General features: G+C 41.5%; 1 long non-coding RNA gene across 14 annotated transcripts in view; it reads left to right on the top strand.

The window, feature by feature from the left end:
• Nucleotides 1-27116, top strand: part of LOC125150883 (uncharacterized) — a 195719-nt gene that overhangs the window by 76921 nt on the left and 91682 nt on the right. The gene's annotated exons all lie outside the window — the stretch shown is intronic.

Below are 27116 nucleotides of genomic sequence, written 5' to 3'. Positions count from 1 at the left end.
AGAGACGTGACATTTGTGAAGTACTTTCAGTCAACTGGGTATTTTACATGCGTGTTTATACTTACTACTCTCAACAAACTGTTGAAATGTCTATTTCTTTTTTTTTTAATTTTTTTTTAACATTTATTCATTTTTGAGAGTGAGAGAGACAGAGCATGAGCAGAGGGCAGAGAGAGAGGGAGACACAGAATCCAAAGCAGGCTCCAGGCTCTGAGCTGTCAGCACAGGGCCTGACGTGGGGCTTGAACTCACAGAGTGTGAGATCGTGACCTGAGCTGAAGTCAGACGCTTAACTGACTGAGCCACCCAGGTGCCCCTGAAATGTCTATTTCTGTCTTCACATTACAGGCATCAAAACTGAGGCTCAGCAAGTTTGCATATTCACCCAAAGTCACTGCTAATAGCGCAAAGGCTCAGATAAAACTGTCTGCTTTCCCTACCCCTTTCTCTCCACCAAACCCCAGCTCTAGGCCAAGAGTCAGAGTGCATAGGTTAAAATCTCCACTCTGCCACATATTAGATTTAGAATATGTGTTATCGACAAATTACCCAATTTCTCTGTGCCTTGGTTTCTTCATTTGTAAAATAGAGGTAATAATGGTATGAATTTCATCTGGATTTCATGAGGATTAAATAACTATATGTATATAATACCAATCACTTAGAATAGTGCCTGACATAAATCTGGCACTCTACAAGTATTATGATTATTAAATAATACAATAATAATGATTATTAAACCTTGAGAGCAGGAATTAGAAATGGAAATGGCAAAATGGAAAATGATTAATTTTAGAGAAAACTGACAGTTGTTTCTAGTTTTTTTCATCTATTCTAATTTTTTTTAAATTAAGTTTATTTATTTATTTTGAAAGACAGAGCAATTGGGGAGGGGCAGAGAGAGAGGGGGGAGGAGAGAGAATCCCAAGCAGGTTCCGTGCTCTCAGTGTGGGACCTGATATGGGGCCCAAACCCACAAACCGTGAGATCGTGACCTGAGATGAAATCAAGAGTCAGACGTTTAACCTACTGAGTCACCCAGGCACCCTTTTTCATCTATTCTAGTTGGAAGGAGTAAGTTGCACACTCCATCTTTCTGAACACAATGCTTGGTAACCAGGTTTGGAAGAAATCCTTGTATATAGTGGTTGGCGGCCATAATGGTAATCAGGGAAAGAGACATGTGGTGGGGGTGAGGGGGCGCTGCACTGGGAGTTGAGCTCTTGTTTACGAAAAGGAGACAGAGATTATTGCCACGACTCTGATTTGATCTATAGCTTTTCCTTCAAAAACCTACAATCATGATCATGCACTGGGAAAAAATGTGGTAAATGAGACAAAATGCATTACCTTTCATTTGTGCGATGTGTTTGCTCCTAGAATACTGTGGTTTTGGCTTCTGTAAGTTTCCTACAGGATAGTTTGGATAAAGATGGTGTCCGAAGGACAAATGTTTTTTAAAAAACGATAATTAAGGGGCTACCTCATCTGACTTTGGACTCTTCAATCTTCAGACATGAAAGGAGAGAGGACAGAGAGGAAATCACAAGGGTGATAGGTTCTGTGGACACAGAATTATTCACCAACTCCCAAAGCCCTTGCTGAAGGTAGCCTGAGGTGACTTTAGGATATGAAAAGGAAGAGTTGCTTAACACACTGGATGGTAAACCCTGAAGCGAATCAATTTCAGAAGTGATGAAAAATGAAGAGCTTCAAATAATATACAGTTACATTTCAGAAAGACATTTCTTGAATGTCTCTTGTGGTCAAGACCTAAGCTGGGAGGGGTGTTAAGGAAGCAAAATGAGACAGTCCTCTAGACACTCAAAATCTAAAGCCACACATAAGTAAATTATACTACAAATGTGATGAATGCAACAAAAACTATACAAATGAGAAAGTATATAACCAGAACCAAGGAGTAAGTAGGTCAGAAGGAATCCTATGTGGGTCAGCATAGTGGTTAGGGGCTGACCCCCAAGTGGGTAAAATGTGAGTCGAGTATTGAGGCATAAGTGCAACTCAGAGGATAGAAAGGAAAGAGGCATAGGGAATTCCAGAGGGAACAGCATACAAGAGGCAAACAATATAGGGAATTTGGGTAAATTATACAATTTTTTTTGTTTTAGGGGAGCGTTGGGAGAGAATGAGGCAGAAGTTAGTATTTATTTATTTATTCAACAGATCTTTATCAAATACCTCCATGGTGCTAATCACTACATAAGCATTAGCGACACAAAGACGAATGAGACTGGATCCCACCATCCATTCATTCATTCATGACCAGCAGTGTGCTAGGCATTGTATCAGGTACCAGAGATATAACGAGACAGCAGATATACTCCCTGCTTTCATTGAGGTTACAGCTTAGCTTAGACAGTCGAATAGTAGGTGCTGTGGACACAGCACTCAAATCCGTGATCTATATGCTATGATTGACCTTCCCACAACTTAAATCTGATCTTGTTATTCTCTGATTAAAATCCTATAGTGGCTCCCAGTAGTGCCTTCAAGTTAAAATCCAAGATCCTGAGCATGGCCTCACAGAATCCTTCACCAGCTGGCCGTTTCTCTAGCCTCATTTTGTCTCTCACCATGATGCTGGCCTTGGCTTCCGGGTATTCTGTCTGCATTCACATGGAACAGTCTGGAGGTATTCAAATGCCTTGTTATTTCCAGACTTAGAGCCTTAGTGCTTTTGTGTGTTTTGTTCCCTCTGCCCTTCTCTACCTGGCCATTCCCAGCTCATTCCTCAGACTTTCCTACTGTTCTGGCTCAAACACTAATAGTAAGTATATTATGCCAATATCTTATGGTTTCCGGAGAAATCAGCTGCTAAGAGGCTTAACCTTATTGCCCTAATAACCCTCCATCCTTCCGTGTCACTGTGTTGGATTCGATGCCTTTGCTGCTGACTCCCATAGCTTCCTGCACTTATGTTTCTTTGCCTGCTGGACTTGCAGTGTTTGTGGTCTGAACGGTGTAGACAGGTGACCTGGGTTCCCACTTGCTGGGCTTATGGGTCAGACACAATCCCTTTGAGACATCAGGAAGTTTCTGTTCTCTTCCAAGCTCATCTTTAATCTTCCTGCTAAATTCCCTGCAGTGCGTATACATGACAAATGGGGTCAGAGTGACGTGGTTTGCTGTGTATGAGACAGAGAATCTGTTGTGTGTGCTGACTTCTAACTAGTCTGTTTGCTCATGTGGAGCACTTCTGGAAGGGCAGTGGGCAGTCAGAGACTTGGAGTGGGGGGCATAGTGATTAAACTGGGGCCATTTGGAGGAGAGTTTGGGACTTTGGGCCACCAACTCAGGTGATGGATGCCTGAGAAAGAAATCAGAAGGCAGAGGGGACGTGGGCAATCTGAGCCATAACTAAACTTGCCAGTGAAAGAAAGGTCTATTATTCTAATATCCTCATTTTGCCAAATGTTTTAATATTCTTGTACGTGTACCTTTATCATTTATGTGATCAACAGAACTGAAAGAATAAAGGTATTTGTAGAGCCCAAAACATCCCCTTGTCCTACCAGCTAGGCTGGTAGGCTAGAGGCTACCAGCTCTCGGAAAAAAAAAATGCAGATCTTGTTCTGAGTCACAGCCCCCAAATGGAAGCTATTTACAATTCTGAAAATAATCATTTCCTTTAAAGGTGAAGGCTCTTATCATTTACGTGATGAAAACCAGGTAGGCAATAGTAGGTGCTAAAGACTGACTAGCCTGCCTTCCAGTGCTGTTTGCAGCGTTCTTTGTACCTTTTCAGCCGGGCTGGGGTTTCTTTGCCTGTGGCTTGGCGCGACAGGCAGGCAAACGGCTCCTTGTTTTAGTCATATAGTTACTTTGTGGTTGAAGCTGTGAGTCAAGCCTTTAACTTTTGCTTATAGTTTAGAGCCAGGATGCAAAAGCGATAAATAAGATACCCCTTTCCATGACCTGTCTACTTGATTGGAATTTTGCAAGGCAAACTTAGAAGGTCACAGAATTCCTTTAGATATTAAGCGGAAAGAGCAACATATAGAATAGCGTATATATATAACATGGCACACGTTGTGTAAGAAAAAGGGGGGAATAATATGTATTTATTTATGTGTGCTTGTATTTGTCTTATGAATAAACATGAGAAGGATTAAAAAAAAAACTGTTAAAGGTGGGAATGCCTGGGTGGCTCAGTCGGTTGAGATTTCAGCTCAGGTCATGATCCCAGGATTGTGGGATCAAGTCCCGAATCAGGCTCTGGGATGAGCTTGGAGCCTGCTTAAGATTCTCTCTCTAGATGTCTCTCTCTCTCTCTCTTTCTCTCTTGAGGCACCTGGGTGGCTTGGTTAAGCCTCCGACTCTTGATTTTAGCTCAGGTCGTAATCTCACTGTTCATGAAATCAAGCCCCACATCTGGCTCTGCACAGTGCAGAGCCTGTTTGGGATTCCCTCTGTGCCCCTCCCCTGCTCTCTCTCTCTCTCTCTCTCAAAATAAATAAATAACCTTTTTTTTTTTTTTAAAGATCCCCCCTCTCTCTCTCTGCCTATTTCCTCCTGCTCATGCGGTCTCTCTCACAATAAAAACAAACAAAAAACGGTTACAGGTGATTACCTACTGGAGCTGGGGTAAAGTTGGGAGCAAGAATTGGCTGTGTGTCTTTTTGTCATCTTGATTTCTGAAACATGGTTATGTGTCCTCTTTTCAAGTCTGTCAAAAGGCGTTAAAAAGGCGTTACTTTCTTTTTCAACTGATACAAAATAAAAACGGGAAAACAAAGTCCGTTTGGTAGTACAACACATGTCCGTGGTGTGTCTGCTTTCAGGGTAAACAAAATCTGTTCAGCGGCATAGGATGTTCCCGTCACTCTAATAAAAGCTGCTGTCTTTAGAGCACCCACTCCATGCCAGTCACTTCCCTTCTAGGCTGGTAGTTACTGTTCATATTTTTAGATGATGAGACCAAGTCTCATCAAACCAAGATCAGAGAGTTAGTAGTGTCAGAGGCGTGCCTGAGTGGCTCAGTTGGTTAAGTGTCCGACTTCGGCTCAGATCATGATCTTGCAGCTCGTGATTTCGAGCCCCGTGTCAGGCTCTGTGCTGACAGCCCAGAGCCTGGAACCTGCTTCGGATTCTGTGTCTCCCTCTCTCTGTCCCTCTCCTGCTTACGCTGTCTCTCTCTCTCTCAAAAATAAAGAAACATTAAAAAAAAAAAAAAAAAAGAAGTGTCAGAGCCTGCAGTTGGTTAAGCATCTGACTCTTGACTTCAGCTCAGATTCTCACAGTTTGTGGGATTGAGCCCCATGTCGGGCTCTGCACTGGCAATGTGGAGCCTGCTTGGGATTCCCTCTCTCTCTCTCTCTCCTTCTCTTCTGCTCCTTCCCTGCTTGCATGCTGTCTCTCTCAAAATAAATAACTAAAACATTTAAAAAAATAAATACACATTAAAAAAAGGAAGTGTTCAGAGCCTGTAACCGGCATCCTCTGACTTCAGATACAGTGTGCACTTTCCCCTATAATAAGCTGACCACACCTCCCTTATTGCAGATGTGTTGATTACTTCCAGGGGCTAAAGTACACATTCATTCAATAAATATTTATTGAATGCTCACCATGGCCTAGGCACTGTGGCAATCCCTGGTGATGCGAGAAAAATAAGAGTGGTGAAGACAGACAAGGGAGCAAAAAATCCTGATCCTGGGCAGGGAGTGCTCTGGATGGAATTAAGCACAGCGAGGGTGGCAGTACAAAAAGGACATTTAATTGAACTGGGGAAGTTCATGGCGATTTTCCCGGAGATGAGTCTTGGAGGACAAATGGTATTTAGCTAGGTCCTCCCAGTTAGGGTCAAGTGTATTCCAGGCGAGAGAGGACAACATGTACAAGAGCACAAAATTTTGAAAGAATGCTACATTTTTGAGGAAGAGTCAATAGTTGGGCCTGTCTAGAGCGTGCAAAGAAATGAAGCCAGGAAAGGGAAGGGTCTTGTAACACTGACATTTGTAACACTGAGTTATTTGGACTTCATCCTGTAGCAATGGGAAGCCATAAATGATTTTTAGCAGAGAAATAAATGAAAAGATTAAACTTAGAGCTTAGAAAAATTATTCTGGCAGGAGAGTATGAATTGAGAAGGGGCCAGGGTCAATGTCTGATGCTAAACAATGTTGTAATATGATATTTTATTATTTACATGTTTGTGTATATATATGCACTTGTTAACATTATGGGTTTTTTCCCCAAAACTGAGATGTATCTTACAATCAATTTTATGTCATAATTTAATTGGCAGCATTTTTTTCTCTCTTAATGGTCCCCAAATACCAGTGTGTTTTATAGCTGATGGCATCTCAAAATAAGTAAAATACAGTGGGTCCAAGCAAAGTGGGACAGTAAAGACGGAAAAGATTTGAGTAATATTTAGATTCATATGTTTAGATTCTGAAATTTAGATTATTGATTATTAAGTAAAAAAAAAGAAATGTGTAGAACACTATGTATAATATGCTGCAAGCTGTGGGAAAGAGTGTGTGTGTGTGTGTGTGTGTGTCTGTGTGTATGTGGGTCTGTGTGTGTGTGTATGTGTGTGTGTGTGTGTGTGTCTGTGTTGGGGGTAGAATACACATACATATATATTTCTAGAGATGCATAAAATATTTCTAGAAAGACACACAAGAAACGAATAACAATGATTGCTTCCAAGAAAGGGCATTTGGGGGCTGAGGGAAAATAGTGGAAGAAAATTTTTTCTTTGTGTTCTATTTTGTACATGTTATATTTTGAACTATGTAGAATGAGGGGTGCCTGGGTGGCTCAGTCGGTTAAGTGTCGGGCTCTTGATTTCAGCTCAGGTCATGATTATGTTCATGGGCTCAAGCCCTGAGTTGGGCTCTGTGCTGACAGTGTGGAGCCTACTTGGGATTCTCTCTCTCTCTCTCTCTCTCTCTCTCTCCCCACCCCTCCCTGCCCTTCCCCTGCTCACACGCACACTCTCTCTCTTTCAAAATAAATAAATAAACTTAAAAAAAGAAATACATAAAATGATAAAAATGGGTCTCTGGGTGGCTCAGTCAGTTAAGCGTCTGACTTCTGATTTCGCCTCAGGTCCTGATCTCATGACTGGTGGGTTTGAGCCCCGCATTGGGCTCTGTCCTGACAGTGTGGAGCTTGCTTGGGATTCTCCCTCTCCCTCTCTCTCTGCCCCTCCCTGGCTTGCACTTTCTTTCTCTCTCTCAAAATAAATAAATAAACTAATACAAAAATGATAAAAAAAAATAAGAGGTGTTTGGTAGGAATTATTGACAAATTTGTTGACAGATTCATTGTAGAATAAAAGAGAAAATTTTTAGATGTCAGGTTTTAGTCTTTTAATGATTCTCTAACTTTTTAAAACAGATTTATTGAAATTTAACTCACATACCATAAATTCACCCATTTGAAGTGCACAATCCGGTGAATTCTAATAAACTTCTAATAAACTTACTGAGCTGTGTAACCATAACTACAATATTTTTAGAACATTTTCATCATCCCAGTAAGATACCCCATTCCCGTTATTCCCGTCCTCACCCCAGGCGCAGGCAACCACTAGTCAACTGTCTATTTTTATGACTATCTTTTTTGGACAATTCATATAAATAAAATCATATAATACGTGGTGTTTTGTGTCTGTTTTTTTTACTTAGTATAATGTTTCATATATATATATCCATATATATATATACATATATATCAGCATTTCATTCTTTTTTATGGTTGAGTAACATGCTATTGCATGGACATACAACATTCTGTGTGTACATTCACCAGTTAATGGACATTTCAGCTGTTCCCACTTTTTGACTATTATTAATAATGCTGTTAGGAGCATCATGTTCAAGTCTTCATGTAGAAGCATTTTTTCATTTCTCCTTAGGAGACATCTAGGACAAGAATTGCTATGTTGTATGGAAATTAATATTTAACTCTACATGAAACTGTCAAACTGTTTCCCAAAGTAGCTACATCTCTGTATATCCTTATCAACAAGGAGGGTTGATTAATTAAGGAGGGTTCCTGCCTCTCCTTATCCTTACCAACACTTTTCATTGTCTTGGTGACAGATTTGATCCTAGTGGGTCGAGGTGGTACCTTATTATGGGTTTGATGTGCCTTTCACTAATGACTTGTGATGTTCAACACATTTTCATGTGCTTATAAACCGTTTATACATCTTCTTTGGTGAAATGCCTATTTAAATCTTTTTCCCATTTTAAAATTGGGTTGTCTTCTTATTGAGTTGTTAGAATTCTTTGCATCCTCCACTTTAATTTGACAAAGGAAAATTCTCCACCAGTAGGGAAACTCATTTCTCTTTCTATTTCTGAAAATCTTTTAAATTTTTTAGAGGGACCCTTCAAAAGTCTGTCCTATTTATTTTTAGAATATTTCCATAAGAACATAGGGACCAATGATGAATATTGATTATATACAACTTTCTTTCCTAATTACAGACTCAACCAAGAGTTATAATATAAATATTTTCTTAAGTTTATTTATTTATTTGGAGAGAGAGAAAACATGAATGGGGGAGGGGCAGAGGGAGAGACTCTCAAGCAGGCTTCACTTAGCACAGAGCCCAACGGGGCACGAACCCACGATCTCCCGACAGTGAGATCACTACCTGAGTCGATATCAAGAGTTGATGCTTGACCTACTAAGTCACCCAAGTGCCCCTACAATATCAATCTTTGTCTTGCATTCATTTTTGTGGTACTTTCAAAGCTCATAACTATCTTCCTAATCACCTTTATGGACAGACTGAAAAATTCAATCTAGTTGAACCATGGCTTACTTTATAGTGCTCTGTAGGACACCTACTGTCTGAATTGGGAAATGGGTAGCTCTAGAGATTAGATAAATGATCAAAGAAATAGCAACATTTAATAAAGTAAATACAGAGGCTGTGTCACTATCAAGTTATGTCTGAGTTTTAGATCTTCAGTTTTATCTGACCTAAATACCAATCCTTTTAGTAAAAATATATTTTAATATTATGGGATAAAATAAGCAGAGAAAAATGGCCTTTGAATTTTACTTGTCCCTAGTGAATAATTTTATTTTATTTTTCCTTCTAAAGTAATCACTCATACTGCAGGGTACCTATCTGTAATCCTCTTCAAGACACACATGCAAACACACACACACACACACACACACACACACACACACGCACGCACACAACTTCTAGATTCTAAGTGGTCAGAGTCCAAATTAAGTTACCTTATATAAACTAAGACACAAGGCCTAGAAGGCCTAAAAGGAGGAAGGAGATATACTATCTTAGGGTTCAACAGAATATTTCTCTCTGCCTACACCAACGATGGGAAAGATTTTGAATGTAAGTGGTGTGGGTTGGCAGACCAGGTTGAGTAGGAGAAAAACAAGGCCCTGGTCTTAGTTTTATCATGAACTATTGGTAGCACATACTTTAAATACTGTTACAAGAGTCAAAGTGCTCCCTACAACTGGCCACTTGTGGTCATACTTCAGTCCTCAAACATACTTGGTTGGGCCTGCAGAGTGCAGTTTGCCTATTTGGTTTGTGAACCAACACTTAAAATGTAGGAGATTTATGGGTGCCTGAGTAGCTCAATCAGTTGAATACCCAACTCTTGGTCTCAGCTCAGGTCATAAAAATCTCACAGTTTGTGAGATTGAGGCCTATATCGGACTCTGCGCTAACAGCTCAGAGCCTGCTTGGGACTCTTTCTCCCTCTCTCTGCCCCTCCTCTGCTCATGCTCTCTCTCTCTCTCTCTCTCAAAATAAATAAATGAACTTAAAAAAAATCTCTCTCTCCCTCTTCCTCTTCCCTTTCCCTGCTCATGCTCTGGATCACTCTCTCTCTCAAAAAAAAAATACAAAAGATTTAAAATAAAAATCCAATAAAAATGGGAAGATGTGGCCATGCTGGGCTTATGTTTTCATATGGTAACAATTAGGTGGGTCTGGGTTATAGATACTACTTTTGGCTAGGATATTTGTTCTCACTTTTGCTAAAGACCACTTGTACTTCCTGTTGTTTCCCTGCCTTGAGATGATCAATTTTAGTTAATGAAAAATTATATGAGATGCTAAAACCACGATTTCCCTATCTGGACTGCTTGCTCATTTCATTGCTTGTATGATTCCTGTAAGGTATTTGAGTTTATAACTGTATTTGTTTTCTATGGCTGCTATAACTAAGTACCCAACAGAAAGGTCTTCACAATTCTGGAGGTAGGAAATCCAAAATCAAAACATTGGCAAGAGCTGTGCTCCCCACAGAGGCTCTAGAGGAGGACCCATTCCTCACCTCTTCTGGCTTTTGGTGGCTTCAGGAGTTTCTTAGCTTGTGACTGTATCACTCCACTTCTCCCTCCATCTTTATATGGCTTTGTCCTCTTCCCCAGGCCCCCTCCATGTCTCTCCTCTGGGTGTTTCTTATAAGGACATTTCCCATTAGATTCAGGGCCCAGTCGTATCATCCAGAATGATCTCATCTCCAGATCCTTAACTTTTTCCAAATAAGGTCATATTCCCAGGTTCCAGGCATTAGGCATGGACATGTCTTTTTAGGGGCCACAATTTAGTTCACTGCAATAAGCAAACTGGAGAATCCTGGAGGACATTTAAGTGGAATGGGGAGTTGAGGCTGGTGCCATCCTTCAGGTTAAAGAAGTGGAATGAGGATGAGATCACAGAGAATGATTTTGCCTCAAATATCAGTGCATCAAGGGAATCAAACAGCCTTAAGCCCTGGGATCCCCAGAATCAAACAGCCTTAAGCTCTGGGATCCCCACGCTTTTTCAAGTTGAATTAGGACAGACTTAGTTGCTGTGACCCATCAATTTCACCTTGGCTTAACTATACTGGTTTAATGACCTTGGCCACAATTACTTTAAGTGGGTATGCAATATACTGTCTGCTTACTGCTTTCAGTTGCCTAAAACCACAAGAACCATCTAAAAACAGCAAATATGAACATGTTAATTAACTTAGAACCAAGACGCTTTTCTCTGTTAAATGGGGAGATGGTGGGACAGGAGATGTAAAACTAGGTCACATATAAAACTAGGCACTCAGGAGCTGGGACTAGTTACTGTGGGGCAGACAGCTCTGCTGGGTCCCATGGGCATCATCAAAAAAATGATCCTTTCCGAAAGCTCTTTGTTGTCTAATTTCATGCGAACATAGACTGGTAGGGTAGAAAGGACCTCGGGGATATCCCAGCTAGGCTAGAACTAGATCTGAGGCTTCAGTTGGGAAAGTCAGAAATGTGGGGGAGATTGAAACAGATCAAATACCAGGAGTACAAGCAACGCATAATCCATTTAGAATCTAGAAATTTTGCTAGTGCTTGTTTGCAAGGTTCTTTCTGTATTGTTTTCTTTCTAGGGAAGATAAGTATATGTGTGTGTGTGTGTGTGTGTGTGTGTGTGTGTGTGTGTGTGTGTTGGAAAGGGGCACCCAGAAAACCATACCCAGGCCCCCAAATATACCCATTCCCCCAAATATCCAAACCTTCCTCGGGCAATTATATTGGTATCCCCAGAGACACATAGCTGGAAACGTTTCTTGTTCCCCTGCAGAGATCTGGTGGGGATTTTCTTTGCTGGAGCATAGTAACCAGGGCAGCGAGAAACCCAACCAGGAGGCTAGTCAGAAGCTAACCCAAACAGCTTTGCTTAATTCTGGGCTACTCCTGGGGGCTGGGTGGGGGGGTGGCTGGCAAAGAGAAGTGTCTGACATTCTTGTGTGCTGACATCAAGCTGCAAAGCTGCTGCCCTCTGGTGAGTCAACAGCAAAAGGCCCACATCGTTCGAGAGCAGCTGCCCAATCAGAGAATGTGGTGCCACGCCTCAGAAATCTTTCTAACTCTCAGCATTCTGCAGCCTTCAGACAACTCCTTTCAGAGAAGAATGCAGAAATGATTTAACTTACAAAAAGCATAGAATCTACAATAATAACAACAACAGTAAGACAAAGTCCATATTTGCTTTTAAAGCAATTTATGACTATAGACAGCCAACACCCGGAATTTTACTCATTTAATAAATATTTAAACTTTTACTTTTATGCCGAGGCTGGAGGTGCCCCACTGGTGCATTGGGGTTTTCTGGATCTTGAAATTAAGGCGTACTAGAATGACATTGGTACTTGGGGAAGGCATAGACTTGCAACGGCAGTTATTGGAGCTCAGCCAACGTATCTGTAACTTGTTAGCTGTTATAATGAGAATTTTATGTATATACATATATGTAAATTCTACGGTGAAAATGAAAATTAAGTGTAGGTTTCTCACCTTATTAATGAAAGTTATGCTGCTGTTTAATAATTTCTCTCAATTTCTTTAGATTGAGCAGAAATCAGTGGGGAAATATCACGCTTGAGGCAAGAGGCGCATTATTTGCTAAGTGCAGCATAAACCTGCTTTCAGGAAAGAGCAGAGTCCCTTTTACAGCATCGCCACCATATGGCGTTGCCATATCGTGGAGTCCGTAAAGGAGACTGACATTGTAAAAGATTAACTGGGTTTTACTTGGCAAGGTCAGGCGTCTTGATGGCAGGCTATAAAATAGTTAGACGAGGAAAGAGAATCTGCATTTGGAGGCCATCTCACATTTTGGCACTGGTTTTCCTTATAGTCCTGGCATCTGGTTTGGAGTGTCAGAAGCAAAAAGGTTGTCCTGGCCAAGTGAGGATGCTCCCTTGGCTTTGGGTGTGTGGGAGTCTCAGAAGTAATGGCTAGAACTGCTTCCCACAGGAGTGGAGATCTCTGTCATTTTACCCTCTTACACACTAGATCTGAGGAGTTGAAAGGAGGCTAGAGCACACATACCTGTTCACCTTCCTTTGTTTGTTTCTTTGTTCATTCATTTGTTTATATATTTAACAAAAATGTTTTTTGCATATCTTAGGTGCCAGGCATTGAGGGCACACTGTTCTTGTTCAGAAGAGGAACCAAACAAAAACATAGATAATTGCAATGCAATATAATTAGTGCTCTTATTACAGCAACATGTATTGAACTTTTTTGTTTAAGTTTATTTAGTTTTGAGAGAGAGATAAAACACGAGTGGGGAAGGGACAGAGAGAGAGGGAGAAGGAGAATCCCAAGCTCCACAGTGTGGAGCCTGACGGGGGGCTCGAACCCATGAACCATGAGATCATGACCTGAGCTGAAGTCAGACGCTTAACTGACTGAGCCACCCAGGCGCCCTGTATATTGAACTCTTATTAAATAGCAGGAACTTTGCTGGGAGCTACAAATGAATCGCTATAATACCAAAATAGGGTTTTGTTATTATTCCCTTTTGTAGGCACAGGGGTTTTGGAGACATTAAGTCCTGCAGGTTGGAAGCGGTGAACAAAAAAAAAGTTTAAGTCTAGACATTTTGACTAGCAGTTTGGGTCCTTAACCACTCACTTCCAAATTTGGGAAAGATGACTAAAATGACAATACCTACAATGACTCTTGAAAGCCAAGTAACTCTTTAAATGAGGATGTGTGTGCGCTGGCTGAGGCATCCTGGGCTGGTAGTGATTTGTAGGCAGAAGCAATTGCTCCCGTGAAGAGGGCCATGAGAGATGTGTTTGTCAGGGGAAATGAAAGTGATTAAATAGTGTTGGAGGTTTGCGTGGGTGATCTGGTTTTCTATTAGTGTGTGACAAAACACTCCAAAACTTAGTGGCTTCAGTCATCATGATCATTGATTTAGTTCACAAATCTGCAATTTGGGCAGGACTTGGGGAAGACGACTCCTTTCCATTCTGTGCAGTGACTGCTGGAGGTGCTCGAAAGACGGCTGATGGCTGGGGCTCCCCGAGCATTTCTATCTTTATGTGATCTCTTCTCATGGTCTCTCAAGCATGGCAGCTTCAGGTAGTTGAACTTCTGAATGGCAGCTTAGGCCTCCAAAGGTGCATGCTCTAAAAGAGATTGCCAGACGGAAACTTCATTTCATTTCCTTTTTTTTTTTTTTAATGTTATTTATTTATTTTTGAGAAAGAGAGAGAGATAGAGTATGAGTTGGGAGGGACAGAGAGAGAGGGAGACACAGAATCTGAAGCAGGCTCCAGGCTCTGAGCTGTCAGCACAGAGCCCAACATGAGGCTCAAACCCATGAACCATAAGATCACAACCTCAACTGAAGTCGGAGCCTTAGCCGACTGAACCGCCCAGTGCCCTGGCTTCATTTCATTTTATGACCTAGACTTGAAAATCACATAGGTTAACTTGTGCCAGACTCAGCGGAGGCAACCAAAGGGTGCTGCCCCGGTTCAAGGAGAGATGACATAGATTCCACCTCTTGATGGAGAAGTGGTGAGGTTCTGGAAAAGCATGCAGGGCCAGAAAATTGTTTCAGCAACTTTAGGGGAAATAAGGTGGGATAAATGCAGCAGAAAGTAGTCATTAAAACAACAGATTTGGAGTGTGATGGACTTTGATTTCATCTATGGACTCCACCACTTAGTAGCTGGGTTACTTTGGCCAAGTTGCTTAACTTTTTTTTAAAGTTTATTTATTTATTTTGAGAGCAAGCAGGGGAGGGGCAGAGAGAGAGGGAGACAGAGAATCCCAAGCAGGCTCTGTGCTGACAGTGCGGGGTGGGGGAGGGATGGGGAGGGGCTGGAACTCAGGAACTATGAGATCATGACCTGAGCCGAAACTGAGTTGGACCCTTAACTGACTAAGCCGCCCAGGGGCCCTGCTTAACTTTTTTGAGTCTCAGTTTCCTTCTCTGTACAATGAGGATGCCAGTACTTATCTCATGGAGTTGTGAATGATTAAAGAATATATGTAAATCCCTTGGTTTTGGGGGCTGGCACGAAGTGGGTGCTTCGGATACAAAACCTGGGATTACAGATCGGCCAGTAACAAGATAGATAGCTGGAGAGGAGGAAGGGCCAACGTGGGGAGGGCTTTTGTAGCGAATAGTAAGTTGGTAAAATAATAATAGCAATGATAGTTAAGTGACTGAACACTAGGCAGTGCTAAGGTCTTTAAAAAAATCTTTTTTAACATTTATTTTTGAGAGACAGAGTGAGTGGGAGAGGGGCAGAGAGCGAGAGAGACACAGAATTCAAAGCAGGCTCCAGGCTCTGAGCTGTCAGCACAGAGCCCTACGTGGGGCTTGAACTCACCAACCGTGAGATCATGGCCTGAGCCGAGGTCGGAGGCTTAATGGACTGAGCCACTCAGGCGCCCCAAGTTCAGCAGCGCAAAGCTTTTTAAAAGGAGTGTCTCATTGATCTTCACAACAAACCTATGAAGAATGACTATTGTTACCCTATTTTATAGATGATGAAATTGACGATCAAAGAGTTTAAGAAAATTTCCCAGATTGGCAAATAGCAAAGACAGGATATGAACCAAGGTAATTGTTTTGACAGGGCCTGTATAGGAGGCCAGCTCGGATTTCGGCTACTTGGAGCCACTGAAGAATTTTTAAACTGGGCAGTCCTCTGGTTAAACCTGCTCTTTAAAAAGCAGGCTGGTTTATGGATCAGGGGCTCTAATCAGGTGAGAAATATGGAGATTTCTGATATATTGCAGACACACATAGTGTGGGAAAGGTGGAGGAGGTCCTAAGAAGTGAGTGGCAGTCATTCTTGATTCCTGATTGGATGTGGAGAGAAAGGGAGGGAATTGCTGTAGCTGTTAGTCAGCTTGGGCGCAGGCACTGGCCTGTGCACAATTACTCAGGGCTCCAAGTGGAGAAAGAAAACAACCCCAGGGTGTCTTCTAACTTAACGCATATTTCCTAAGTCCTTGCGCTCTCAGTCTAGACTAAAAACAAACAACACAGACTCCTCTTGAAGCTCTCAGATCTCTTACCTTGCTATTCTAGCTTTCAAATTCCGGGCCGCCCTTCCTTTCCCACACCCCAAGCCCTCGTACTGGGGATTACAATGATCGTTTTTGTGTACCAAGCGATTGTTCCTTCCACATCAGGGGCCTTGGGAGGATGACCAAAGGCTGCTTTCTGCTGTCCTTGCTTCCTTCATCCAGTGCTGGAGCTACACATGCAATTTACTGGTTCGCGTAAAGGATGACTGACTGGGGCAATGATACGGTCTTCAGGCAGCGGGGGGGGGGGGGGGGGGGGGGGGGGTAGGGCGGGGGAGGGGTTGGTCTCCGTCGGAGGTGCTTATTGATTGTGTCATGTAGTTTCATGGTGAAGTTCCTTTGGAGGGACTATATGTGCTTTAAAGGACAGAGAAAGGATATGTGTCATTGGATACAGCATTCCATATCTCTGATAAGGGACTTTAATCTATTGCTGGGTCAAAATCTGAGGCACAAACTGGCCCTTGATAGGAAAGTTACCTAAAACAAGCAATAAACCAACACACAACCCCCAAACCTAGTTTTTCTGACGATGAAAATATTTTTTCAAATTATTTTATTTAAACTGGAATAATTTCTGAGATGAAAACAATGGGGCACCTTGGTGGCTCAGTTTGTTGTGTCCAACTCTTGGTTTCAGCTCAGGGCATGATCTCAGTTTGTGGGTTCAAGCCCTGTGTCTGGCTCTGTGCTGACAGTGCAGAGCCTGCTTGGCATTCTCTCTCTCCCACCCTCTCTGCTCCTTCCCCTCTCCTTCTCTTTCTTTCTCTCTCTCTAAAAAAAAAAAAAAAAAAAAAAAAAATGCTGTGACCTTGTCTGATAGACTTATTCATGGTTATCTACTTGTTTGTGCCTTCTGTCTGTTTCTTTCTCTGTTTTCCATATAAAAGGATTAGTTTTTGAAAGGTAACTTTATTCTGATGCTACATTTTGAATAAATTATTGCCTCTCCCAGTGGACTATGGAGGTTGACATTTGATCAACAGCTTTTGTCCACTGACTGCTGCCGTTAGATACAGAGGGTGCCCCATTTAACCCAGTGTTTCAGGCAATATATCACTTGGGAAGAGAGTATTACGCTAATTGTTTGAACACTGTCTATGCACATTGCTTGGTCATTCAATAGATAGTTGTTAACTTCTCCTTTTGCTGTCAGTCTCTGAAGTTATAAGCTGGTTAAACTATACCAGTGCGTAGAGCCAACTAGATGCTCACACAGTTTGGTCACAGTCCTGGTTTAGGATCTTAGATCTAGCTTTCTTTAATGAACAGAGAAGCTTAAACTTGGCTTTGCGCCCTGAATTACTCCTTTAGAGAAATCATCCACTATGCTTTGATTACAGTTCAACTTTTTCATTTGTAAATAACAAAAAAGAGTTATTTTACAATTCAGAAATTTCCTCTAAAATGGGAATTTCCAATGAAACTCATTAAATTGCTGAATGGCAGTGAGTGAATAACTGATGAGGTCATACTTTCTTGTTATGAGCTACTACAAACACTGTGAAGTGGCAACAGATTAGAGTATAAAAATTAGAGAAGGGTCTGGTTCCTTTTTACAGGTCTTTTGCTTGTTAAAAAAACAAACTCCCAAACCACTAAACATCAGACCAAAAAAAAAAAAAAAAAGGCATAGTTTGATAATCTAGGCTACTTTTTCATTAATTAAAACTTGCATTTAGGGGATGACTTTTCTTTTTTCCCAGAAGGAAACTTCTAGCTTGGGACAGCTTCAGCAATTCAACCACATTTTCCAGCATATAAAGCAAATAAGAGGCAATCATTTTTCGGTCGTAAAGATAAGCCAAGGAATGGAAATAGTTTTGCAGGTCACGTCACCTGACAGAAACTTTGGACTGATCCTTTCCTGGTTCAAGAGTTCAGCCATAAGACCTACTTTCCCTATCAGCTGGGCTGAAGATGATAAGATTTTGAAGCAAGCAAAGTTTCTTTATGAGCTCTTATTTAATTGTCTTGTGACAAAAAGGTTGAGGGGAATTGTCCGCGTCGAGTTACTTCTGCTTGGTATGTTCTTCTGAATAAATCACTGTCTCCCGTGACTGGACACAGTAAATGGGGTTTGATTAAACACTTTGCATTAGATTTCTAGTGCCTAGTACAGAGCCTTTATCCTTTATCCCTGTGAGTACTTATTGAAGAAATAATTGTGAACTTAGCCTTAGATTGGTAACTGGCTAGGGATAAACATGATTTAAGAGAAAAATAAAATAGTTAATAACAAGTATTGTACTGTATGCTCATCAAGTGCATTAGATGCAGATGATAGAGATGAGAGTGAGGTTGCGATAGAAATTTCTCTGAGGGGCGCCTAGGTGACTCAGTCGGTTAAGTCAGTGTTGGACTCTTGATTTTGGCTCACGTCGTGATCTCACAGTTTGGGAGTTCGAGCCCCGCGTCAGGCTTTGCGCTGATAGCTGCAGAGCCTGCTTGGGATTCTCTCTCCCTCTCTCTCTCTGCCCTGGCCACCCCCCCCCCCCCCAATAAATAAACGTTACAAAAAGGAAATTTCTCTGAAATTGCCTGTGAAATATTTTCTGCTCTGAGAATTAGCTGAGTGTGGCTTCTTCCCAGGAACTTGTCTCCAGTAGAGTTCATTCAGAGGTGCTACTCAAAAAGTAAAGTGGTGGGGCACCTGGGTGGCTCAGTCGGTTAAGCGTCCGACTTCAGCTCAGGTCACGATCTCATGGTCCATGAGTTCGAGCCCCGCGTGGGGCTCTGGGCTGATGGCTCAGAGCCTGGAGCCTGCTTCGGATTCTGTGTCTCCCTCTCTCTCTGCCCCTCCCCCATTCAGGCTCTGTCTCTCTCTGTCTCAAAAATAAATTAAAAAAAAAAAGTTAAAAAAAAAAAAAGTAAAGTGGTGAGCCTATATCCTCTGCAAGCTTCAGTGGATTCCAGCTCTTCTGCTCCTTTGAAAGGGATGGGGTGCTGGACTGTCCATACCTGATCTCGCTCACTTTTCCTTCTAGTCTCTTCTTCTGTTCTTTTTGGTCTGTGAACACCGATAGCAGGACATTTTCTGCAGCTTCCATCCCAACTTCTGTTCTAGTCCTGACTCTACCACAAAGTCACTGTTGACCTTGAAGAATCCAAATAACCTCCCTCAGCTTTTCCTTCTTCAGTCGTAAAATAAGCGGCTAGATAAAATGATGGTCAGGGTACGTGACTAATTCCACAATTCTCTTATTTTGCGAAGAGACCCCGGTTAGAATAGATCAAAGCTGACACTTGATCCATTGCTTCTTATTTTCTCTACTAAGATGCAGATATTATTTTTTCTTTCAGTGTTGGGCTAATTATGTGATATCAGGTAACTAAACACTTTATATTCATTACTTTGGATATCCACCGAGTGTCTGATATTAACCAAGTACGTTCTTGTCTGTGGCTGTGAATCTGAGAATCTCTTCTGGTACTATCACTTAGATGAGTAAAAGTTGAAAACCATCAAGTTTCAGTCTCTGATGGGGCTGTGGTTCTAACAGATTTTTCAGGCATCTTGGAACACAGCGGTGTGTACACAGATGAAGACATACTTTTTGGTATTTTCTCCTAAGTGGTACAAATATCTGCATCTCATTATGGCTCTTATCATTTATTGAGAGCTTACTCTATGCTAGACACTATTGCTAAACATCTGTAGTCTTATTTAATTATATAAAATAATAGTAGCTATTGTAATAATTATTTTTGTTTTAAAATTATCATATGTAGGGGCACCTGGGTGGCTCGGTTTGTTGTGTCTGACTCTTGATCTCAGCTCAGGTCTTGATCTCAGGGTCCTGAGTTCAATCCCCATGTTGGGCCCCATGCTGGGCATGAAGCCTACTTTAAAAATATAAATATATGTATAAAATTGTATGTAAGTGAATTAAATATATATGCATAGAATTAGAAAACAAACATCCTATGTACATGTCTCAGTTTAAGAAATACAGCTTTTTCAGTCTTTAGATGTCCCTGTGTGTCCTCTCCAGTCACATCCCCCTCTTACCTGTAGAAGTAACCACTATCCTAAATTTTGCATAAACCATTACCTGCTTTTCGTTAGTTTTGCCATTTGTGTTTGTATTCCTACGTAATATACATGGTTTAGTTGTACTTGTTTTTGAACTTGATGTAACTGGAATCTTATAGTGTGAATTCTTCTAGAACTTACTAGTTTCTCAATGTTTTATTTTGAGACTTATCATTATTGATATGTGTAGCTGTGGTTTTATTCATGGTTATTGCTGAATAATATTCCATTGGATGATTTTGCTACAATTTATTCTACCATTGGTAGATGTCTGAGTTGTTATCATTTTATTTATTTTTGCTGTTATGAGTAATGTGGCCTTGGATATTTTTATACTATACAACAACAAGTGTTTTTCAGAGAAAACAAAATAAAATTTCTCTGTTGTGTGAGTCACATCTCTGTTGGTGACAAGTGAATAAACCCATCTTGAACTAGTTTAGGTGAAATGAGAAACGTTGAACAATCAACCCCCCATGAGAGCTATCAGGATGCAGACGGACTTCCTCAAAAATTGAAATAAGAGGTCAAAATCTCCCTCAAGGATCCCCCTCAAGCTCTTGCTTCCCTCTCTGTGTTGCCTTTCTTCTCTTTCACCATAGATTGGCTTCTTCTAGATGGCAAGAAACAATGTTGTCAACATTTCCCTAGTTCTACATCAAAAAGATCTCCTACAGGCCTTTGGACATAAGGTAGCGTCAGATATGCAAATGAATAACTTCTGACCCTGAGTATTCTCACCTCCACCCCCACTGTCGTAGCCACTTCTATCATGACTTAGTTATTCTGGGAAAGTTCCCTTTTAAGTATTAAACTCCTCAAACTTCTTCTTTTATGATCACCCATTACCCTGCTTCTTGGTATTAGATCAAATGATCTTAAATGCATTAAAAGGCTTAATTCTCCCTATCCCTCAACTAGTTCCTGCCTGGATCACTTTGTTAGTTCAGGTCGTCTGAGAGGCAGATGCTAAAATGAGATTAGACCTGAAGAGATCTGTTGAGGAAAACCTTGTGAGAGAAAATGGGAGGGAGCTGGAGGACGCTGGGAGAGCTGTCGACCCCCATGCAGGACTGATCCCTGTGAAGAAGAGAGGGAGAGAAGATGAGGAAGAAAGGCCTTAAGATTTCAATTCTGAGGAAGTTCTGGCAAGGCTAACTGGGAGTCGCATCAGAGGTCTTTCAGGAACAGGCCTGCCCTTAGTAGCCCTGCTGTGCTTAGTCATGGCTGGGAGCAGCCACAGAAAGCACGGCCTCAGAACAAATGTGGTGATGGATCTCAGAGGGCAGCAGCTGGGACCATTGGTCTATTATGCTTCCCACAGTGGCCACCATAATTACTACCCCAGCAATCTTTTTTGGTACATTCATGGGATAACGGTTTTCTTTTTCATGCCTTCAAATGCCAGGTCATTGAAAGGGCTGATTATTCAAATTCATGTGGCATCTCTGACTGAATATATTACATTTATTACATTTTATTTTTTTAAATTTTTTTAAATGTTTATTTAGTTTTGAGAGAGAGAGAGAGAGAGACAGAGCATGAGTGGGGGAAGGGGCAGAGAGAGAGGGAGACACAGAATCTGAAACAGGCTCCAGTCTCTGAGCTGTCAGCACAGAGCCCGATGCGGGGCTCGAACTCACAGACCGTGAGATCATGACCTGAGCCGAAGTCGGACGCTCAACCGATTGAGCCACCCAGGCGCCCCTATTACATTTTCTTTTTAAATGCTTTTACTAATTAACTCAATTCACCCTCACCATCCTGGTTGCTTCTTTTGTCTTGTTCCTATAAATATTATTATTGTAATTTGTGCCATGATGGCTTGGATCCTGAACCTCCAATCCTCAATGAGCAACCCATGGTAATTATCGATTTCCTAATTGCAGAAATGTATTAGACAAAGGAAATGTCATTGCTAAAACCAAGGTTTGGACCCCAAATGCTTTTATGATTTTTCTCAATGGATCAATTGGACAACTCATCTGAGTCATAAGGACTCCTTTTCCTTGGTGGGTTGAAATTGGACTGGAAGAAGATTTACATCATGTTGTTTATGACTTGTTCAGAGTGGTTCCTGCTTGTCCTTTTAAGTGGGAGGGAGAGTGGGGAAGGCATCCGTTGGAGTGACCATATACTATACAAATGGAGAGGGAGCATGAATAATACTGCCAGGACAACATAGTCATAACCAGGATGGTCCTGGGAAAATTGAATTATATGCTCATTGTAGGTTCTCTCCTCTAGGGAGCAAGGAGAGTTTATACCTCCCACCTTGTCAAGCACATGGAAAGAAAGAGAGCAGTGAAATGATTTAAAAGAAATGTCTGAAAAAAGAGTGATGCAGAAAGATATAACTTTTAGCCTTTTTTTTTCCTTTTCAAAACTTCACACCCCTTATGACTTAAGGCTCACTTAGGTGTCTTTATTCCAGAGCTCTTCCTCACTGGGGTGAAGATGGGGTGAGGGTAGCAAAGGATGAGTAGGGGCTGTTCTCCCTTCACGGCTCCACTAGAATTATTTCTAGATGATTACCAGCTTGGATCATATGTACTTGGGGATCTTTGGTGGTTTTCCAGGGTGAACAGGACACATCTTCTTGGAGGGCATATTTCTTCCAACAATTTGAGGGGAAATTTCTTTTATGCTAAATCAAACCCAGATATGTAATTATTAGGATGCAAAGTTCATCTGGATTTTATTTTTTATTTTTTATTTTTATTTTTATTTATTTTTAATTTTTTTTTAACATTTATTTATTTTTGAGACAGAGAGAGACAGAGCATGAATGGGGGAGGGTCAGAGAGAGAGGGAGACACAGAATCCGAAACAGGCTCCAGGCTCTGAGCGGTCAGCACAGAGCCCCACGCGGGGCTCGAACTCACGGACCGCGAGATCATGACCTGAGCTGAAGTCAGACGCTTAACCGACTGAGCCACCCAGGTGCCCCCATCTGGATTTTAAAAACATGTAAAGGGCACCTCGGTGGCTCAGTCGGTTAAGCATCTGACTCTTGATTTCGGCTCAGGTCATGATCTGACGGTTTGTGGATTAGAGCCCCAGGTCTTGGTCCCATGCTGTTAGTCTGGGACTCTCTCTCCCTCTCTCTCTGCCACTCCCCCACGTGTGTGCTCTTGTGCTCTCTCTCTCTCTCAAAATAAATAAGTAAACATTTTTTAAAAATTAAAAAAAATCCACAACATGTGAAAGATATATTGTCTTTGGGGGCCACTTTATACTCCTGTTCTGATCCCCCCTAAACTCTTAGTTATGTCTTGTTGGAAAAGTTTGAAAAGAACTACCCAAGAAATTAGGGTGTGTCATCAACATTCTCGTCCTCTCTTTCCAAAATTGGGATGAAATTGGACGTTACCAGCTTTTTAATGTTGTGAGAACCATCTGATGATGTCATTGTAATTGATCATTTAGACTGGGTTACCCAATGTGTAATAAGACTCAAAGCAACCAGAGCTCCCTATGATAAATGGAAGAGCTTTAAGGAGGTGTGGAGATGAGCCAGGATTTTTCCCTTTAACAGTCTTTATTGAGTGCCTCCTATGTATTGAGAGCTGTTCTGGAAACAGTAATAAAGCAGTGAACAAGACAGATAAAGGCCTCCTTCTCCTGGAGTATAACAGACCTGAAGCATTCCAAAAGTGCTTTACCTGCTGGGAAGAAAATAATGCAGGAAAGTGGTTACATCCTGCTTGGTGTGGGAGACATTGATGACTTCTGTGAGGAAGTGACATTTGACCTTAGACCTAAAAGGCAGAGGAAGCAGTCGGAGGAAGATGAGGGAAGTAGCAATGGCAAGTGCAAAGCACCTGAAACAAACTGGCCCTTTTGAGGAACAGAGAGAAAGCCAGTGTGGGGATGAGGGGGAAATCGGTTGGAGAGAAGGTCAGGGAATAGGCCATATGGGGTTCTATAAGTCATGACAAGGAGTTTGGCTACTATTCTAACTATAGTGAGAAGTTACCAGAGGGTCTTAAGCTGGGAAATGTCAGCATTGTCCAGACTTAACCAAATAGTAAAACCATCTCTTCCTGGATAACTTGTCTAAAAAGGATATTACAGCTATGGATATGCGTGGAGATCAACCAAACATGGAAGAAGGGCCTCAGTGACAACTGACCTCACTTAAACATGAGAGGAGGACAAAATGGTGGCCAGGAGTGTTAAAAGGATTTAGGGATTATGGCTTTTAATAATGAATCAAAGTTTTAATTTTGTTAAGAAGAAAAATGTTTTTTCTGTATGTATTCCAGAAGGAATTCCCATTCAAAATAACTGAAAAAAGTCTTGGTTGTGTACAACAATAAGCCTTTTAAGACACATATGGAAAATTCATCTATTTAGAGCTTGATTTTTAAAGACTCAGACTTTATTGTATATAATATGCAATGAGATTTTATTTATAATTTAACCTACTTGAGTTAAAAAAACACAAGAAGCTTAGGGAATATGAATAACAATTAAAATGGACATTTAAGTGGCTTTAATGTCATGTATTAGCACAGTGTTTTTTTGATATGACGGCCGCTCCACCCCAAACATTGAAATGACGGGGGGTGGGGGTTGGGGGGGACCTCAACCTAGAATGAAAACAGTACAATCATTTTTCCAAGGAAAGAGAAGTGAAATAGGAAAAACAAAAACAAAAATCACCAACTCATTTGGAAGGTCATGAAAGGCAAAGAAGAGTGTGCACATCTCAGACCGATTTGCCTCAGCATGTGAATCATTTAACAGGAAAAAACACTGGACTGACTCAGCTTGAGCAGGCTCTTGTTGTCCCTGCTGAGGTCCTCGCTTGGTGTGGCCCCTGCCACTCTCCTCAGACCTTGTTTCCCTCCTCTCTTCTCACTGTAGGGAAACAGGAAGTCATGTTGATTAATAAGACTGCTTGGGATCACACCCAAGGCAATGTCGAATCTTTACCTCTTCTGGGCTTGGGAAGAGGTGCAAAGATCAAGGGCAAGCTTTTGGATAGAGTGAGAGGCAAGGCCAGAACTCTGAAGAATCAACTCACAACTAACATTGACATAGATCCCTAGAGTGACCGATATCTGCCAGAATGAAATCTCATCAGTGTCTCCCGACCCTCTGGGTGAGGTTTTATCCCTTATAACAGTGAGACAACTGGAGCCTCAACAGGAAAAGAAGCTTGCCCAAGACTATAGGGTGAGTGGTACTCAGATCTGGACCTTCCAACCCCTAGGGCTGTGCCATCTTCCATTTGTCATGCCTCCTTGACGGATATGGGTATAACATAGGAAGCATTGCCCCAGGTGGGGTCTCCTAGCTTCCTTGTTACAAGCCATTGTCCCCCTTTGCCTTTCAGTTGTATTTTGTGGCCACATACAATTAGCTCTTATAATGGGATCATCCCACTCCAGTGTACTTCACTCCTTCTCAGGGAGAAAGTACTAAAGATTATTGCCATGAGGGGCATAATAAGCTAAATGGGTGTTACCCAGTCTGAAAAATCTTAGCGATGTCAATAAGCCACTTGAGACAACAAGGCACCTGATATTCTGTCCTCATTCCTTATCAGTCCTTGGCTTTGGGAAGAGGAACTTTCTGGAAGGAGAAGGACCTTTGTGGAGTTAAAAAGAGGAAGAAGAGTTATGAATTCAAGCCTCTGAAACAAATCAGTGACAAGTTGTTCTGTGGGCTGACAGTTTTCTCTTTACCTTTCCTTTCTAACAGCTATTCATCTCATTGTCAGATACTTTGACTAAAAGTCATGGTAAGAATCAAATGTAATCCCTTAAGTACACTCACCATAAGTTAGCTCCAGCCATACCAAAAATTCTCAGAGTAATTCCATCTCAAATGCTGTGTGTGATCAATCTAATAGGTATGTGAAGTGACCCTACAGAGGAAATTCATTTGATCACCGTGGCTTTGGTTTTCTTAGCATACGCAGATCGCGTTCATTTTCATCACACTAACTGCTTGGTACAGGATTGTTTAAATGGATTGGGAAATCTCATGAAAACTATTAAACTAAATGGTTCTGCTTATGGGCATGCACTTGAGTATCTTACCATTTTCCAGAAGCAATCAGAAACTTGCTTTGAAAAAGCATGGGCATTGGAGGCTGGCTGCTGGCGTGTGGATCCTCATGCTACCATTGTTTTGTTCTATGACAATAAGAACACTACAAAACATTTCTGTGCCTCAGTTTCCTCATTAAATATGGTTATAACAACTGTGCCTACCTCACAAGATTACATGTGAGGCCCAAACAGAGTAATATATAGTGTACCCTGCCTGGCATCAGGTAACTGTCTCTTAAAATGGCCATGAAGATAATGTAGATGTAGCTTTAAAAAAATTTTTTTTTATTTAGGGTTTATCTATTCATTGAGAGAGAGGGAGACAGCGGGGAAGGGGCAGAGAACGAGGAAAAGAGAATCACAAGCAGGTTCCACACATCAGGCGGGGAGCCTGATTCGGGGCTTGAATGAACTCACAGACCTTGAGATCACTACCTGAGCTGAAATCAAGAGTTGGACACTTCACCAACTGAGCCACCCAGGAGCCCCTGATGTAGATGTAGCTTAACATATAATTATAATTTCACTTATTTAAGGCCAAACGTTCTAGTTCGGTGGAGTTTGCCAAACACAGTGATATCTTTGGGATCTCAAGACCACGGCTTCGTTGCTCCCTCACTTTCATGCTACTTCCTTTGAATGGGCAAGCAAGTCTGTTGACCAACTGGAGACTTTTCAGCAACAGTTCTGCTGACTTCACTTTCACGTGCCCTCAGGGCTAGCAGCCATCAAGCCAGGGAGCAATAAAATGTGTTGGTGGGAAATAAACGAGGAAGAACAAGAACAAAAAAAAAAGTGGCCTGAGCTCATTCAATGACAATATTTATTATATGGAACAATGATCATGGTTTAGACGTGTTTGTTCTCTGTTACACTGTAAATATGGAAGAAATGTCATTGCTCAATAGCTGTCTGGATCGCTTACGGGGTGGACTTGTGAGGTAGAGCTGTCTCAGGGTGCCTTCAAAATACAGTGACATTTTTGCATTGAGGCTTTCGTGATGAGTGCTGGATTGGGTCAGTCGCGAGTGGAAAATATTGCCACCTATAGGCCAGTTGTTATGATAAAATACCTCATCATGTTCTTGGCACCATTTATCGAACAAAACCTTTCAGTGGGCTTAAGGTTGAGCAGAGAAGTTAAAATGGCAACCAGTATCCCAATC

The sequence above is a fragment of the Prionailurus viverrinus genome, chromosome D4 (assembly GCF_022837055.1).
Source record: "Prionailurus viverrinus isolate Anna chromosome D4, UM_Priviv_1.0, whole genome shotgun sequence".
Lineage (NCBI taxonomy): Eukaryota > Metazoa > Chordata > Mammalia > Carnivora > Felidae > Prionailurus > Prionailurus viverrinus.
The sequence above is the reverse complement of the archived record's forward strand: the minus strand, read 5'-3'. Positions and strand labels throughout refer to the sequence as shown.